Genomic DNA, 15,541 nt, shown 5'->3' on the forward strand with positions numbered 1-15,541 from the left:
GCTTCTGATGACGTCATCACTTCAGGAGCACTTTGTCTTCAGGAGCACTTTTAACTTCAGGAGCACTTCTCTTCAGACGCTTTAAACTTCCTTTTTGTTGATTCCTTAGCTCTCTTTTGTTCATCCAGAACCTATTTAAGAAGTCAAATTTTGTCTATGATCCTGTACACTTGAACAAATATTAGCTAGTCCAATTGACAATTTTTAATACCTTGTTATCATCAAAACTCTCAAAGGTTTATTGTTAAACACATTTTGTTCCAACAATCTCCCCCTTTTTGATGATGACAAACAATAGTATTTAAAATGTGCAATTGTTGTTAATCCAATTAACAAGTTGACTGTTAGGGTTTGAGGTTTGCAAGCTCCCTCTCAGTCTAATAGTACTTAAAGTGAGGTTTTTAAGCTCTCGGGGATTTCTATCCATGTTAATAAAATTCATCATTTAAAAGCGCAATAACACTCAGAATATTCTCACATCAATAGACTAAGAGATAAGAAGTTGGTCCTATTAATTTAAGATGATTAAAAATTAAATTAATGGGGCCTAGAGCCTATAAATACTATACAATATACTCCCCCTTTTGTCATCAACAAAAAGTTCGAAAGACTAAAGATAAAAAGAAAGAAGTAAGAAAAAGATAGTGAGAAAAAATATTCTATAAACAGAGCATAAAAGATATAAATATATCAGAGCACACAAAAAGATGAGGAATATATCAGAGCAAAACTACATAATTAGAAGTATATCAGAGCATGACAATAGAGTTCAAAAGCATAAAGTATTGATCAGAAGTGCAAAATAAGTTCAGAAGCAAAAATTGAAGTCAGAAGCACAAAAAGTGTAAGAAGATTTGAAAATAAGGAAACTTAAACTAAACAAGTTAAAATGTGTGCAACCAAAGGGTTGACTTGTTTGTTAAACATTTCCATCATCTGTTTGATCATCAAGTTGGTCTCTTCTTGTTTCTTCTGCATAGCTTCTTGCTGTTGCTTCATCTCATTCTTGAAGTCCTCATTGCTCTTTATCAGATTCTCTTCTCTTGCTCTAGCTTCTTCCAGCTTAGCTTCAGTAGAAGACTTATATTCCAGCATGAGTAGCTTTTGCTCCATAAGCTCTTTCTTCAGCTTCCTGTTCTCAGATACCAAGTCAGCATTCATTTTCAATATATCCAAGATTCCAGATGCTAATTTGAAATTGACATTGTTCAGAAAGCTTAGATCCAAGTCTCTAGGATGCACACCAGAAGGAATGAAGTCTGTAACCTCTCTTCCTTTTAAGCTAGGAGGATTCGGCACCCAGGTTCTAAGAATCTTAACTTTCTGCAGGTTGTTATCTACTTCTTTCAACCAGTCTTGAAGCTTCTGTTGAGCAGAGTCTTGTTTATCTAGACGTGTTCTCTAGAGTTCAGACAAGACAAAGTCAACTCTATCTTTTAATCTTATCCATTGCTTCTCATAGCTTTCCTTGTGAGTAAGATTTTCCCTTGCCTGAATCAGCTTGTTCAGCTCCTAACCTATATACTCACACACATCTTGTAATAGAGTAGAATCTAGAAAGATGGTTGGTGGTGAGGGTACTTTTGTAGGTTTGGGTGGAAATACAGATTGAATAGCTAAGGATGATGATGATTGGCTGCTTGTCGAGTTTGGAGTTTGAGTGTTGCTGGTTGAGGGTTGATCAGGAACTGACTTTTCAATCATAGTTGAAAATGATTGCTCAATCTCTACATCAGGAGCATCTGATGTGACCATGAAGTCAGATTCACTAACGGTTTCAGGGATGGAGGGTGAAAAAGTTTGATCAGGAACAAGTTGTTCAGGAACAATATGTTCAGGAGCAACATGTTCAGGTGTAGGGACATGTTCAGGGCTAGTTGATGTGGTCATTTGTTGGTTAGGTGCTTGATGTTGGGGGCTTTCTGAAGCAACTTCATCAGCAGCCACTTCAGAGGCTTTTTCTAGGTTTGGCCTAACTTCTGGTAGTTCACCTGAGTAGTGACTGACCAGATTGTCTAGAACTGATATCCCTTGGTTTTGGTTGGTTGAGGGTGGTTGAGATGATGATGAAGCATTGGGATTGGATGACTCAGAACCTATGTGTTCATCTGTGAACTCTGCATCAGCAGGAACAACATTCAAAGGTTGAATCATTGGTGGTTTCAATGGATTATTAGCAGGAAACCTATTATAGAAGTATGTTTTCCTTTGAAACAAGTCAATGATGTTTTCATCAATATCTGATCTAATAGGTTCATGAGTGATGTTATCAGCAGGCTTTTTGTGAGTTTTAGTTGATGATGAAGGGCCTTTTGGAATGGATGGGTAAAGTTTGCCTAATGGCATATCATCAAATTCAGAAGATGATAGTGAGGAGGTGGATTGGGAGGATGGTGATTGGGTTGAGTCTGATTCTACTACTATAACTATTTCAGAGTGTGGAGAATCAGGAATACCTGTATCAGCTTCTGGAGCAGCAGCTTCTGATCCAGCAGCTTTGTCCTCCTGGACATCTTCACCAGCCTTCACAATCATCAGCATGTTCCCAGCTTCTGATGTTGCCAAATTATGCAAATCTTCAGTAACTTGCACCAACTGCTATTCCACAGCACTAGCATCTTCCTTTGCTATACTAGAAGCAGGAACTTCAATTCCTTTTGCAAGTTCTCTGATCTTTTCAAGTGCAGCAGCATCTTCCATCTTCTTCTTCTTTACTTCCCTTGTAACAAGGTCAGTAGCAACTGCAATTTGCTCTTCCTCTTCAGCCACATATGCTGATTCCTTTAACTTCCTAACAACAGTCTTTCTCTTCTTCTTGGGAATTGGAGGCTGTTCAGGAGCAGTTTGTGTGGAAGCAGCAGCTTTGCCACTTCTGGTTCTCTTGTTCAGGACTGCATCAGTGTTCAAGTCCTGAACTTCTTCTTTAATTGTTGGTAGACAAGAACCACCAATCTTTAGTTTATCAGAGGCTTTATCCTTCTTAGCCTTCTTGGAAGGTTGCTCAACTTCCAAGTACTCTTCTTTAAAGGTCTCCTTCCTCTTGGATTTTCTGCTCTTGGCCACAGGCAGAGCACCACCATACATCTCTTCAGGCACATCTTCAAGTCTGATGACTTGACCATATGTTTTAAAATGGTCTGTGATGAAATGCATCTGAACATCAATAGGGTCCTTCTTGTAGATGGGAGGAAAGTCTTCCAGCAGATTTGACTTTGCTCTAGATTCACTAATGTCAGTGCTGAGCTTCTTGAAGGCATCTTTAGGAATCAGAGACATGTTCCTGAGAGTCTTGCCATTGATTACCTTCCCTGTTTCAGTTTCCAGCTGCTTATCAGTGAAGAAGTTGACAACACTGAGAGCTTTCAGAATCCCTCACTGATGAAGAATTTCTGATATCAGTCTTCCATAGGGAACCCATCACCTCCTCCTCTGCTGACTTTTCCTGAGCTCCTTGATCATATGCTTGAAGATGTATTTGGGAACATTTGTCTTGTCCTTCCTGATGAAGAAGTGAAGGAATACTATATGTCCCAAGGATGGTTGATCATTGCCACCACCTTTTGGTAACAGATTCTCATTTTTGATTTTCAAGAGCATCTTCTTCTCCATGCTCAAGTCAGAATAATTTCCCTTTTTTTTGCTATCAAACATGGACATGTTGACAATCTCGTTCCAAGGACATGTCTTGGGGTTATCTATCTCTGATCCTGCATATTTACCTGATCTATCTCTTCTGAGAACAAAGGCAATGGCCTCTTCACAGATGTATACCAGAATCCCCTTGATGCTTGATCTTATCTCCACGCATCTGAACAGTTTCAAGCCCATTTCTTCTCTTGTCTTCCCTTCCAAAGAAGGATTAATCAAAATCTTTTATGTTTCTTCCAATTTTGAAGCAGCTCTATCATACACAGAAGCTCTTAGCCAAAAATGCCTTAATAAAGTTTTGTATGTTGGTTCGTTCAACATATCAAAGTATGACATTAGCCCTTGTGCTTCGTAGTAGCTTCTGATATCACACCCATGATACGCAAGAGAGTTGAAGTCAACTGGATTCTTTATCTGAATCTTTAACTCCCTTTCTTCCAAGGACATAGTCCTCCCTTTGATTTCGTAGGCAGGTTTACCTTGTGTAGTTGATTCTGGATTCTCTACTTGCATGCTTGATGATGATTCTGGAACGGAACTTGATGATGCCATTAATGTAGTAGAAAGCTTTTAGGGTTCTAAGTTTTTGGTTTGTAGAGAAGAAGTTTGCTTCGCAAAGAAAGGTTGAGAATAGAAAGTGTTTGTTGTGAAGTGAGTAGTGTGTGAATTGTTTAAGTGTTTTAAGTAAAAACGATTGCAATTTAGAAAGGGGACAAACAAACATAACATTAATGACATAGGGGACGCGTGATAGTATTTTCAAAGCTTAAATCATCATTGCCCTCTTACGTTATACTGCAATACACACTTCAGAAGTTTTCAGAGTAACTGCCAAGTTAGTGGGCCAGGTGTGACTAAAAAGTAACTTCCAGCGTTTCCATTAACTCTGCTATTCAGAAGCACAAAACCCAGCTTCTGGACTTCAGATGCTGACGTCATCTTCAGAAGCACATTTTCCTCAGAACCTCAATAAAGAGCTTCTGATGGACCATAGCTTCTGGATAGACTTCAGGACCTAAATTCCTATTCAGGAGCAAGCAAATTTTAATCAAACACAAAGTGAATGTTCAAATTTTTCTTTATAAAATCAAATTTTTCCACAGTTAAAGGCTTAGTAAATATATCAGCCCATTGATGCTCAGTATCAATGAATTGTATATCTAAAATTCCTTTTTGAACATAGTTTCTATTAAAGTGGTGTTTGATTTCAATATGCTTGGCTGTTGAATGTAGAATTGGATTTTTTGACAAACAAATAGCAGCAGTATTATCACAATAAATGGGAATACTGTTAGCATTAATCTGATAATCTTCCAACTGATGTTTCATCCAAAGTAGTTGTGTACAACAACTTGCAGCTGAGATGTATTCTGCTTCTGTTGTAGACATAGCAATAGTTGCTTGTCTTTTGCTAGCCCAGGATATCATATTATCACCCAGAAATTGACAATTGCCACTGGTTGACTTTCTTTCATTCCTATCACCAGCACAGTCAGCATCACAAAATCCAACCAACTGATAATCTAAGGATTTCCTATAAAGGAGTCCAAGATTAGTTGTTCCTTTCAAATACTTGAAGATTCTCTTACAACAATTAAATGAGATTCTCTAGGATCTGATTGGAATCTTGCACACAAGCATACGCTGAATAAAATATTTGGCCTAGATGCAGTGAGGTATAACAAAGAACCAATCATACCTCTGTACAGCTTCTGGTCTACTTTTGTTCCAGTATCTTCTTTGCTTTAAGTGTAGGTTGGATGCATTGGAGTGTTCATCACTTTACCATCTTCCAGCTTGAACTTCTTCAGAAGCTCCTTAGTTAGTGTATTCTGTTTGATGAACATATACTCCATCTTTGCTTTGATTGATTTGAATTCCAAGGAAGAACTTCAGCTCTCCCATCATGCTCATTTCAAATTCATCCTGCATTAACTTAGAGAATTCCTTTCAAAGAGATGCATTAGTAGAACCAAATATTATATCATCAACATATATCTGCACAACAAGAATGTCTTTCTCAAGAGTCCTTCTGAAGAGTGTTGCGTCAACTTGGCCTCTTTTAAAATCATTTTTGATCAAGAAATTACTTAGTCTGTCATACCAAGCTCTGGGAGCTTGTTTCAAGCCATATCGTGATTTCTTAAGTTTGTAAACATGGTCAGGATGCTTAAGATCCTCAAAACCAGGATGTTGCTTGACATATCAGGTTACTTCTACCCTATGCAGTTAATCATGGCATAATATTATATTAAATGGATGTCAAGAGTGCATTTCTTAATGGAGTCATTGAAGAAGTGTTTACAAACTTGCAACTGGAGTAAATGTTTCAGTATAATCAATGCCTTCTTGTTGACTGTAACCTTGTGCAACAAGTCTTGCTTTGTTTCTGAATACTTCACCTTGTTCATTCAACTTGTTTCTGAATACCCATTTTCTTCCAATAATTATCTTATGCTGAGGTTTGGGTACCAGATCCTACACATCATTTCTTTGAAACTGATTAAGCTCTTTTTGCATAGCTAGTATCCATATGATTCCTCCATTCCAAGCCTATCAGCACACCTTCTGATCCAAATGTTAAGCTTCATAATGATGATTCACAACCTTACTCTGATGTTCCTGCTTACAGGAGATTGATTGGGAGACTTTTATATCTTAATACCACCAGGCCAGACATCACTTTCTTAACTCAGCAGTTGAGTCAATTTCTAAGCAATCCTACTCAAACTCATTTTACTGCTGCAACAAGAGTGTTGAGATACTTGAAAGGATCTCCAGGTCGTGGTATCTTCTTCCCTAGAGATGCTCCTCTTCAATTACAAGGCTTTTCAGATGCAGACTGGGCAGGCTGCAGAGATACCAGAAGATCTATTTCTGGTCAGTGTTTTTTTTTGGGCAAGTCACTCATTTCCTGGAGGACAAAGAAGCAACTCACTGTCAGCAAATCTTCCTCTGAGGCTGAGTATAGAGCTTTGGCAGCAGCATCATGTGAATTGCAATGGATCTTATATGTTCTTCATGATCTGCAGATTCAATGTCCCAAAACTCCTGTTATCTATTGTGATAATCAGAGTGCACTTCATATTGCTGCCAATCCTGTGTTTCATGAACGCACTAAGCATTTAGAGATAGATTGTCATATTGTACGAGAGAAACTGCAGGCCAACATTCTCAAACTGCTACCTATTTCTTCCAAAGACCAGCTTGCAGATTTTTTCACCAAGGCTCTTCTCCCTCAACCATTCAACATTTTGTTGTCCAAGTTGGAGATGATAGACATTTATCACCCTCCAACTTGTGGGGGGCTATTACAGCAGCATGCAGAGAAGGATAATATAGAGAATAATAGTAACTTGCAATGCAAGTTACTTCACCATTGTACTTCATCATTTTAGTGTAGTACAATCTAGATTGTGTAGTACAATTCTTAGGCCTATATATACCTTTGTATCACTCTATTTCCATAATAATGCAGTTTTATTTTGCTCTTCCATTGTTTCATAATATCAATTTCTCATCTAATCAAACTCTAATAAAATGATAAAAGGAATTACTCTTTTGTTAAAGAATAAAGATCACTGGGTTCTTTTCACTATCATTTTAAGTTTATGCCTTCTCCTCTTATTTCTACCATCGTTTGTTTTGGTATGCCTTTATACCATGGAATATGGATGCTACAATACAAACCCAGCTCACCTCATTTTACTTACTTATTATTAAATTAATCTCACCACAAATCATATAAATATATATGCACACGGGTACTTTTTATTTAAGAAATTCACTATAAAAAAAGATTATTTATATCTTGCCTTGACCAATTAAATTAGTTAATTAGGGGATCGAATCACTTGCTCTTATCTATTTTCCTAACAAAACTCAATCTAAATCTTAAAACTTTAAAATACCATACTTTATGTAATATGTATATTTTAATCTACTTCACAACTTTATCTTTGGTTTTATATATTAATCGCAACTTTAAGCTTAGGTTATATATATAGATACATGATACTTCCTAGTAAGTGGGTGAAGAGCCTTGTTCATAACTGTGGACCAAACAGGAACTTACAAGAGTAATAATAACATAGACATCTTAGTGGACTTTTATAGACAAAGTTTTCTAGTGCAAAATGAATAAAGCTTAGTCACTAAGAAACTAAGAGATGGTTCTCAAATTTTTCATAAAGTTAATATTACTAGCTAACCAAATATTTTGTTGGCTAAACTTCTTAATAGCCAAGTAAAAGGTGTTGATATCTCTTAAACAATCAAAACTAACGGTGAAGACTAGATGCATGAGGCAGTGCTTCTTTTTAAAAAAAAAAAAAAAAGAAAACTAGTTTTCTGGTTTAGTAAAAGATAATTGATCTATACGATTTTATTGTTATAAAAATAAAGTAGAGTAATTTATTAAACTTACCTCACATTTCTTCTTTCAATTACTCCATTCCTTTTTTATTTAATTGTGAAGTTATTTCATCTCTACCTATATACATATGGACCTACATCTTGAAGAGAAGAAAAATAATAAAAAGGAAAATGCTACTTTTAAAGAAAAATAGCTTCAAGAATTTTTCAAGACACAGTTGACAAATTTTAATTAGATGATTTATTTGTCCACTTCCTATTTAATAGGAAAATGCTACTTTTCAAGAAAAATAGTTTCAAGAATTTTTCAAGACACAGTTGGCAAATTTTAATTGGATGATTTATTTGTCCACTTCCTATTTTTCAGCCACACCTCCTTGAATTGTGGCAAATAGTGCACTGTGATTGGCTACTCTTTATTCTTGAAGAATTCTTGATGTTATTTTTCTAGAGATATATCATTGCTCTAATAAAAATACCATGTTTTTATTTTTGGACGTTAGAGTTTTATGTGATACCGCGATAACAGTAGTAATAACTAAAATAAAAATGAAAGTAAAGTGAACTTAAGCGGAGACTTGTTGGAAATTTAGGAGGAATTGTAAAAATTACAAATTTTGAAGACTTTATGATTTTAGTGATGTTAAGTTAATTTCGTGGACTTAAGAGTAAGTTAATTTAGTGGACTTAAGAGTTGTAGATATGAGATTTGAAATGAAACTTAGTTTTGGTGTGAAATAGATTATTTAAGATGACTGAATTTTTCTACTTTTGGTAATTTTAAGGGACTCTTAAAATTGAACCTTTGTTATTAATTTTAGTCTAAAATCAATGACTTAGTTAGTAACTAAAAGGAATAGTTATTAGATAAAGATAGTAATATTTTTAGAATGAGAGAACTTTAGAATAAAATTTTATACCAGTTAGATTTCTTTTCTCAAAGTAACGTTTTAGAAAATAATAGTTTCGTTATGCGTGTCTTTAGTCCTTTAGAAATAATAATGAATAAATGGTTGAATTATGATCTCAATTGCTTTAAAAATAATGTAAAATAATGTTGATGTTGTTGCTGTTAAATTTAGACATCGCGCTTAAAGTATTAACCGACTTAAAGAAGTTTTGAGAAAGGACATAAAAATAAAAGAGACTTAATAGAATTTTTCGTAGAAATTTAGAGACAAACATTAAGATTATCATAATTCAAGACATGCTTAAAATAAGACAACCTTAACATAGTTAGAAATTTATCTTAATCGAAAGTATTTTTTTGAAGTGTTAGTTAATTTTTAGAAAAGAAAAATGTCTAATAGTGTTAGCTTTTACCTAAACAAATAATAATAAATCTTAGTCTTGTTCTTAATCTCGTGGCCTCTTTCGTAGGAAATTGTCGAGTTGTATTTTCTTGCTCTATCTAATGTCTGATCATCTCTCTCTAATTGCTTCAGTTTCTTTTCCTTCTTTGTGTCTTTGTCGTGAACATTGAGAGATCACAAGTGAGAGTTGAGTGAGAGTAAAGTGAGATTGTGAGAGTTTGATGAAGTGAGTAAGAAGAGGAATTAAAACATTTACTTGGAGTTTCTATTGGGGTGAGAAAAAAATGTGTAACATCCCAGACTGCTTTCAGGATTACCGACTGACCCCACAAACCAACACGAGTCTTTTCAGCGTGTTTAGTCCTCACTCGCACGCTTACCGGGAAACTTCCCGGTAGGTCACCCATCCCAAAATTGCTCCAAGTCAAGCACGCTTAACTGTGGAGTTCTTATGGAATGAGCTACCGAAAAGAAGATGCATCTTGTTGATATGGGTAGTACCTAACAATTCTTATAAGCCTTCCTTCAACCATGTAGTCCCATACCTACACGGCCTCTGGATCCCTCTCATTTCGATGTGATTCGGTTCCTCCTATTATCGTGGGGTCATCCTTACGGATAGTGCCCGTTCCAACTGGCGGGAACCTGTCGTATCCAACTGGCGGGATATCGAAAGCCACGACGTGGGTGTTACATGCCCACCAGTTTCCGCCTGGTTCGTCCCCGAACCACACCGTACTGGGAGAGGTCTGCTCTGATACCATATTGTAAATTTCTTCATCTCATTACTACATGTTATGATCATGTGGCTAACTCTACACTTCTTGCTATTTCGAGCACCGACTTATAATCACTGATGAGTCATTTTCAAGTACTGCAATTTTTTTCTTTAAACATGCACTACGCACTTGTTCTCGCAAAGTGTTCCTTGAATGATTCTCACATTCACATTATTTATGAACTAAAACATACTTGAATATTTGAGGCTTATTTCCAATTTGTTCTTGTCTGTAATGACAGTTACACTTGCGATCTCCTCTGTAATAACTTCGACTCCTAAAATTCGATTTAGTTAACAAAATCATTTCATTTTTTTTTCAAGACAATTGCATAAGAAATATCATCAGATAACAATGTTTAACTCCTCAATCCTTTAATTCGTTCTTAACTCTTTTACACTAGCGTTCCATAACCCTCATATACGGTTCTCAGGGGGGGGGGGGGTCCTTTGGTTTACCTATCTCAATAAAGTCTATGATTGGTTCGAAGAACGTCTTGAGATTCAGGCGATTGCCGATGATATAACTAGTAAATATGTTCCTCCTCATGTCAATATATTTTATTGTTTAGGAGGAATTACACTTACTTGTTTTTTAGTCCAAGTAGCGACGGGTTTTGCTATGACTTTTTATTATCGTCCGACCGTTACGGAGGCTTTTGATTCTGTTCAATATATAATGACTGAGGCTAACTTTGGTTCTCCGCGGTCGGAATAGGTGAGTAAATTCCTTCCCTTAGAACCGTACTTGAGAGTTTCCTGACTCATATGGCTCAACAGTCAATTCTTTTTATCTTGCATTTTTTTTCTGGAGTTAAGAACAAGAAAAGAGGTTAATTACATGAGTTTCAAACTTGAATTTGGATTACGAATTGAATCCTTTGTTTTTAGTTTTATCTTTTTTCCTACCTTCCGAAGAATAAAGCATCGACATTAACACTAATGCTCGTTCTTGTCCTTAACACATCAACCTATTGTATTCATGCGTTAATACATTATTGTCCTCGACATTCTGTTGAAAGAGCTTGACGTCATTCGTCCATTAGTTCACTGTACTTTGGCAACTTCTTATTCAGTCTTCATTTTTTTTTCATTTTTCATTTTTTTTTGTTTCGATTAAAAGTTATATCTTGTCTCTGAACATTACCGGGATGTCTTTCCACTTACTGTTATACTTGTATTATCGAATCTTTTCGACATATGAGATTGGAAAACATGTCCTGAAATCGGTTTAACATATTAATTCAAGTCAGTTGTATCTATGGCTAGGTAGTCGGAAGACTTTATGTAACATGGGAAACTGATAATTTAGTCAATCAGAAAGAATCAATAGGTAATAAACGTATGTTGGAGTCTAAAGTCGGAAGTATAGAGGAATTATTTATGATTATTAGCTATTAAATCACTAAAATTTTGAGGACAAAATTTCTTTAAGGGGGGTAGAGTGTAATACCCCGCATATAAAAAAAAAATTCAGTATCAATTATTTTATCTTTGGTTTTTTTTCTAGAGAAGGGCAAAATGGTAATTGCGCATAAGACTTTCCGGACCGAATCATATTATTCCAACGGACTATTGAGAATGAAATTTGTCGCTTAAAACTTTTACGACATTTAATTGAATATTTTAGTTTGAAGAATAGTGTCGAAAAGGGTATTTTGGTCATTTTCACCAAAGGGAGTATATAAGACAAATTATATGTATTTTTTCCACAAGTTTCTACAACTTTCTCTTCACTAGAAGAGCAGATTTTTTTCTTCCCTCTCCCTCTCTATACTCGTGTCTCACCCCTCCATCCTTTAAGCTCCCAATTTTCTAAATTTTTCCCTCTTAGAAATCAACAAACATGCTTGAATCTTGGATCCTTGTACAAACTAAGAGTGTTTCAAGCTTGGAAGATCCTTCCCTCCATTTTTCATCCTAAGCCAAGCTCTCTCCATATTTACCACTTTTGGAGGTTTTTGCAAAATCAAGCTAGAAATGGAATTTCATGTGTAGAGAAGTAACTATTGTGTTAGGATTAACATTAGAAGCAAGAAATCAGGCCAAGAATGAAGAAAACCAGAGCTTGGAATATGAGTTTGGAAAATCGGAAGTTTGACAAGCTTAAATTGAGGTAAAAGTGGATATTTAGAGATGTAGTTTAAGTTATGTTGAATGATTAGAAGCATAAGTTGTTATTTCCTTTGTTTTCTGTGATGACTCTATATTTTGGGCTGGCAGTAGCATCATTTTTCTGTTGTTTGCTGTTTGAAAAGAGAAGCTAGAAGCTAAAAGCCATAAGTTGTTCCAATAACTTCCATAACTGATTTTTGAAGTTAACATGTTAGTATTGCTGTAAAAATGGGATAGGAACTATGTACACATGAATTCATTGATTCTGGAAAATTTGAATTGAAATTGAATTGTTTAGAGGTCATAAGCTGTCAATTAAGCTGTTTTGAGCAAAATGCCTTAAATGACTAAGTTGTGAGTTCAGACTACTGTATAAGTGGTTCATAGGGCTAATAATACATGTTGGAACTGCTGTGTTATAGTTTGGGTCGAAATTTATGTGATAGAAGTTATAAGTTGTTAGTGAAGCCGTTGAAGAATAGCTTAAGTTGGAAATTATTACCGGTCAGAGTGGAATAAATTCCGGGGTTACTCCACCTGGGTTTATTCCGTAAAAACAACTCAGATAATATTGTTTGTTCAACGCTAACTTCTAACATAATGATAAATATTATTATGATTATGATTATGACTATATACAAGTATATGATTATGAATATGTCAAGATGACAAGAATATTCAGTTATTTACCGATCTTAGTTTTTCCCCGATCGCTCAGTTATGTAAATATGAGCCTTATAAACCCAAAAAGGGTTGAGTTTAGAGACATATGGCGATCCTAGGTTCCCTGAGATTGCCTACAGCCTAGGATAGGTGGAACTCACTGAGACATTTCGTCTCACCCCAATCCCTTTTATTTTTTTCAGATCAGCAGGTTGTACGTGGCAAGGAGACAATACAGGAGGCTGAATGATATATTTTCACATGCTCATGTTGGTTTGTGGGGTTAGTCGGCAATCCTAAAAAGCAGTCTGGGATGTTACAAAATGGGTATATAACCTTTGCGAATGATATTGGATTCTCGAGGGTCTCTCATGACTAAGAGAAATAAAAGGGAATGCTTTTGCTCGAGGTAAGGGCACCTATCCACTTTTTAGATATATTTATACACTATTCCTTGTTATGTATATATGCTCCGTATTTTCATACTTGTCTGATGATTTTAATTTCAAGGTGAATAAATGAATGTATATGTATATGAAATCATTTATGCATGAGATAAATTACTTACGGTATATTCTGAGTCGTAACATGTGACTAGAAGTTCATATACCTATTGAAAAATATTATGTCCATGCATTTCATAGTTACGTGACCACCAGAGAAGAGTCACGAGGTGCACACCGGAGAGGTGGCACGGGGTGCGTTTTAAAACCACCTTATCCCGTAGTGGATCATCGAGTCTGATAGATGAGTAGATACTCATCTCCTTAGTGGCGTGGCCACGACCCTCTGCGGAGGTGTATTAATTCCGGAACATATGCATTGACATATAGGCATTGCATTAGGAGTCGAGTCATAATAAATTTTGTATTAATCTTATTTTTCTACTTGTTTCCATACAAGGGTTAAAATGCGATCTTTAATCCTTGTATAATGTTTGCTTTGTTCATGTTATCTTTATATTTGTTATTTTCGGAAATGGTGACCCTTTCAGTGGATGTGTGGGCTATATGCCATAGATTAAGATGGCACCATGGGATCCCGAGATGCTTCCATCGGAGGCGACGAACTTCAACTTCTCTGACAACAGAACTACTATGTCTTGGGGATTTGACCCGGCCTTAGGACGGGTCACATTTACGGTCAACGTACTCGCAACTAGCCATATAGTTATTAGGGAGCCAGATGTGAGCTTATCGTCATTAGAGGGTCTAGTACTCAACTTACTTCATTTTAAAGTCAAAGTTCAGCTTAGTAGTCCTCTAATTTTGGATAGTACTTTTGAAAGAAAATCCTCCCTCTGCGTAGGGATGTAATCATGTCATGTAAATTGTTGAACTGTCATGTAAAGCTCTATATAACTCTCACGTCTATTTTGAAAAGTACTTCAATTTACTTTGTGAATAAAAATATATAACTTGTGTTTAAAAAAAAGGTTTATTCTTTTCTTTTGTTATAAAAAAAAAAACATTAAAAGGAACATTAAATATATTTTGCGAACAAATTTATGACTTATTTTAAAAAAGGTTTAACTTCATTCTTCCTTTCTTTCAAAAAAAAAAAAAAATTAGACACACAATATTTGGTGCTGAAAAACGGGGAGTTACACTAATATTTAACGGTGTTTTACATATAAAATAAAAATTTATTTAATAGAAACATTACATTAATTTTGATATTTTGAAAATAATCACGAGTTTTAAAAAATTAGTTTATTGAGTTTCCCAAATATGTATTTAAAAATTTGTTTTCGCGTACATAAGAAAATAAAATCCACAATATACACGATTCAAATATTTAACATATTTTTTTATATGTAAGAAAAAAAATATTCAATAAAAACATTATATTGACTAGCGAAAAGACGGTCACTCACGTGCCTGTCTTTCCGCTCTTTTTATTGCGCTAACGTTTGAAAATTTTGAACGGTGTTTTTTTTATGAAATTTTGATTTTGATTAAAACAAAAAAAAATATAAATGACACCAAAGACACCAACAATAATACAATATAACAAAGAAATATAATCTAAAATCTTTTTTTAATGATACCAATAATAATTTTATCATAGAAAAATGTTGTTTAAGGGTATAATTAGAATGTTTAAAAAGTAAGTATAAATATACTCATCTAGTTTGTTACATTTTTTAAATGATAAAGGAAAAAAAATATATTCATATCGTGTTTGTACATTTGTTTTAATATTTAAATTTATTCTTATCTATTTGTTACATGTGTTATTTGTATTGAAAATTGATGGTATTTTTGGAAAGAAAAATTCAATCCAAAAGTGTTGAAAGGGGTAGTTTTCTATATATATAATATAAATATAGATATAGATATAGATGTTGATAATTTTTAATTAATATTTTTAAACCTTTGACGATATTAACAATGTAATTAATTTTTATATAATTACCACAATGTTACGTGTAACACCCAAGGCTGACGAGGGCGAGGAGTGGTCGCCGGTGCACAAGGCATGACAATGAGCAGCTCCCGACAGCTTCTAGAAGAACCGAATCACATCGGAATGAGAGGGATCCTGAGATTGTGTAGGTATGAAACTACATGGTTGAAGGAAGACTTATAAGAATTGTTTGGTATTACTTATATCAACAAGATGCATCTTCTTTTTGGTAGCCCATTCC

The 15,541-nt window shown here is 35.0% G+C and overlaps 1 long non-coding RNA gene across 1 annotated transcript; it reads left to right on the forward strand.

The window, feature by feature from the left end:
- Positions 1-11,295: 11,295 nt before the first annotated feature.
- Positions 11,296-14,258, forward strand: LOC146936131 (uncharacterized). The gene is made up of 3 exons (XR_015030462.1): positions 11,296-12,229; positions 13,095-13,300; positions 13,911-14,258. It is a non-coding gene; the product is annotated as an uncharacterized LOC146936131 (long non-coding RNA).
- Positions 14,259-15,541: the final 1,283 nt, after the last annotated feature.

Source organism: Medicago sativa, chromosome 3, assembly GCF_051527215.1.
Source record: "Medicago sativa cultivar Bolivia chromosome 3, Bolivia_mono, whole genome shotgun sequence".
NCBI classification, from domain to species: domain Eukaryota; kingdom Viridiplantae; phylum Streptophyta; class Magnoliopsida; order Fabales; family Fabaceae; genus Medicago; species Medicago sativa.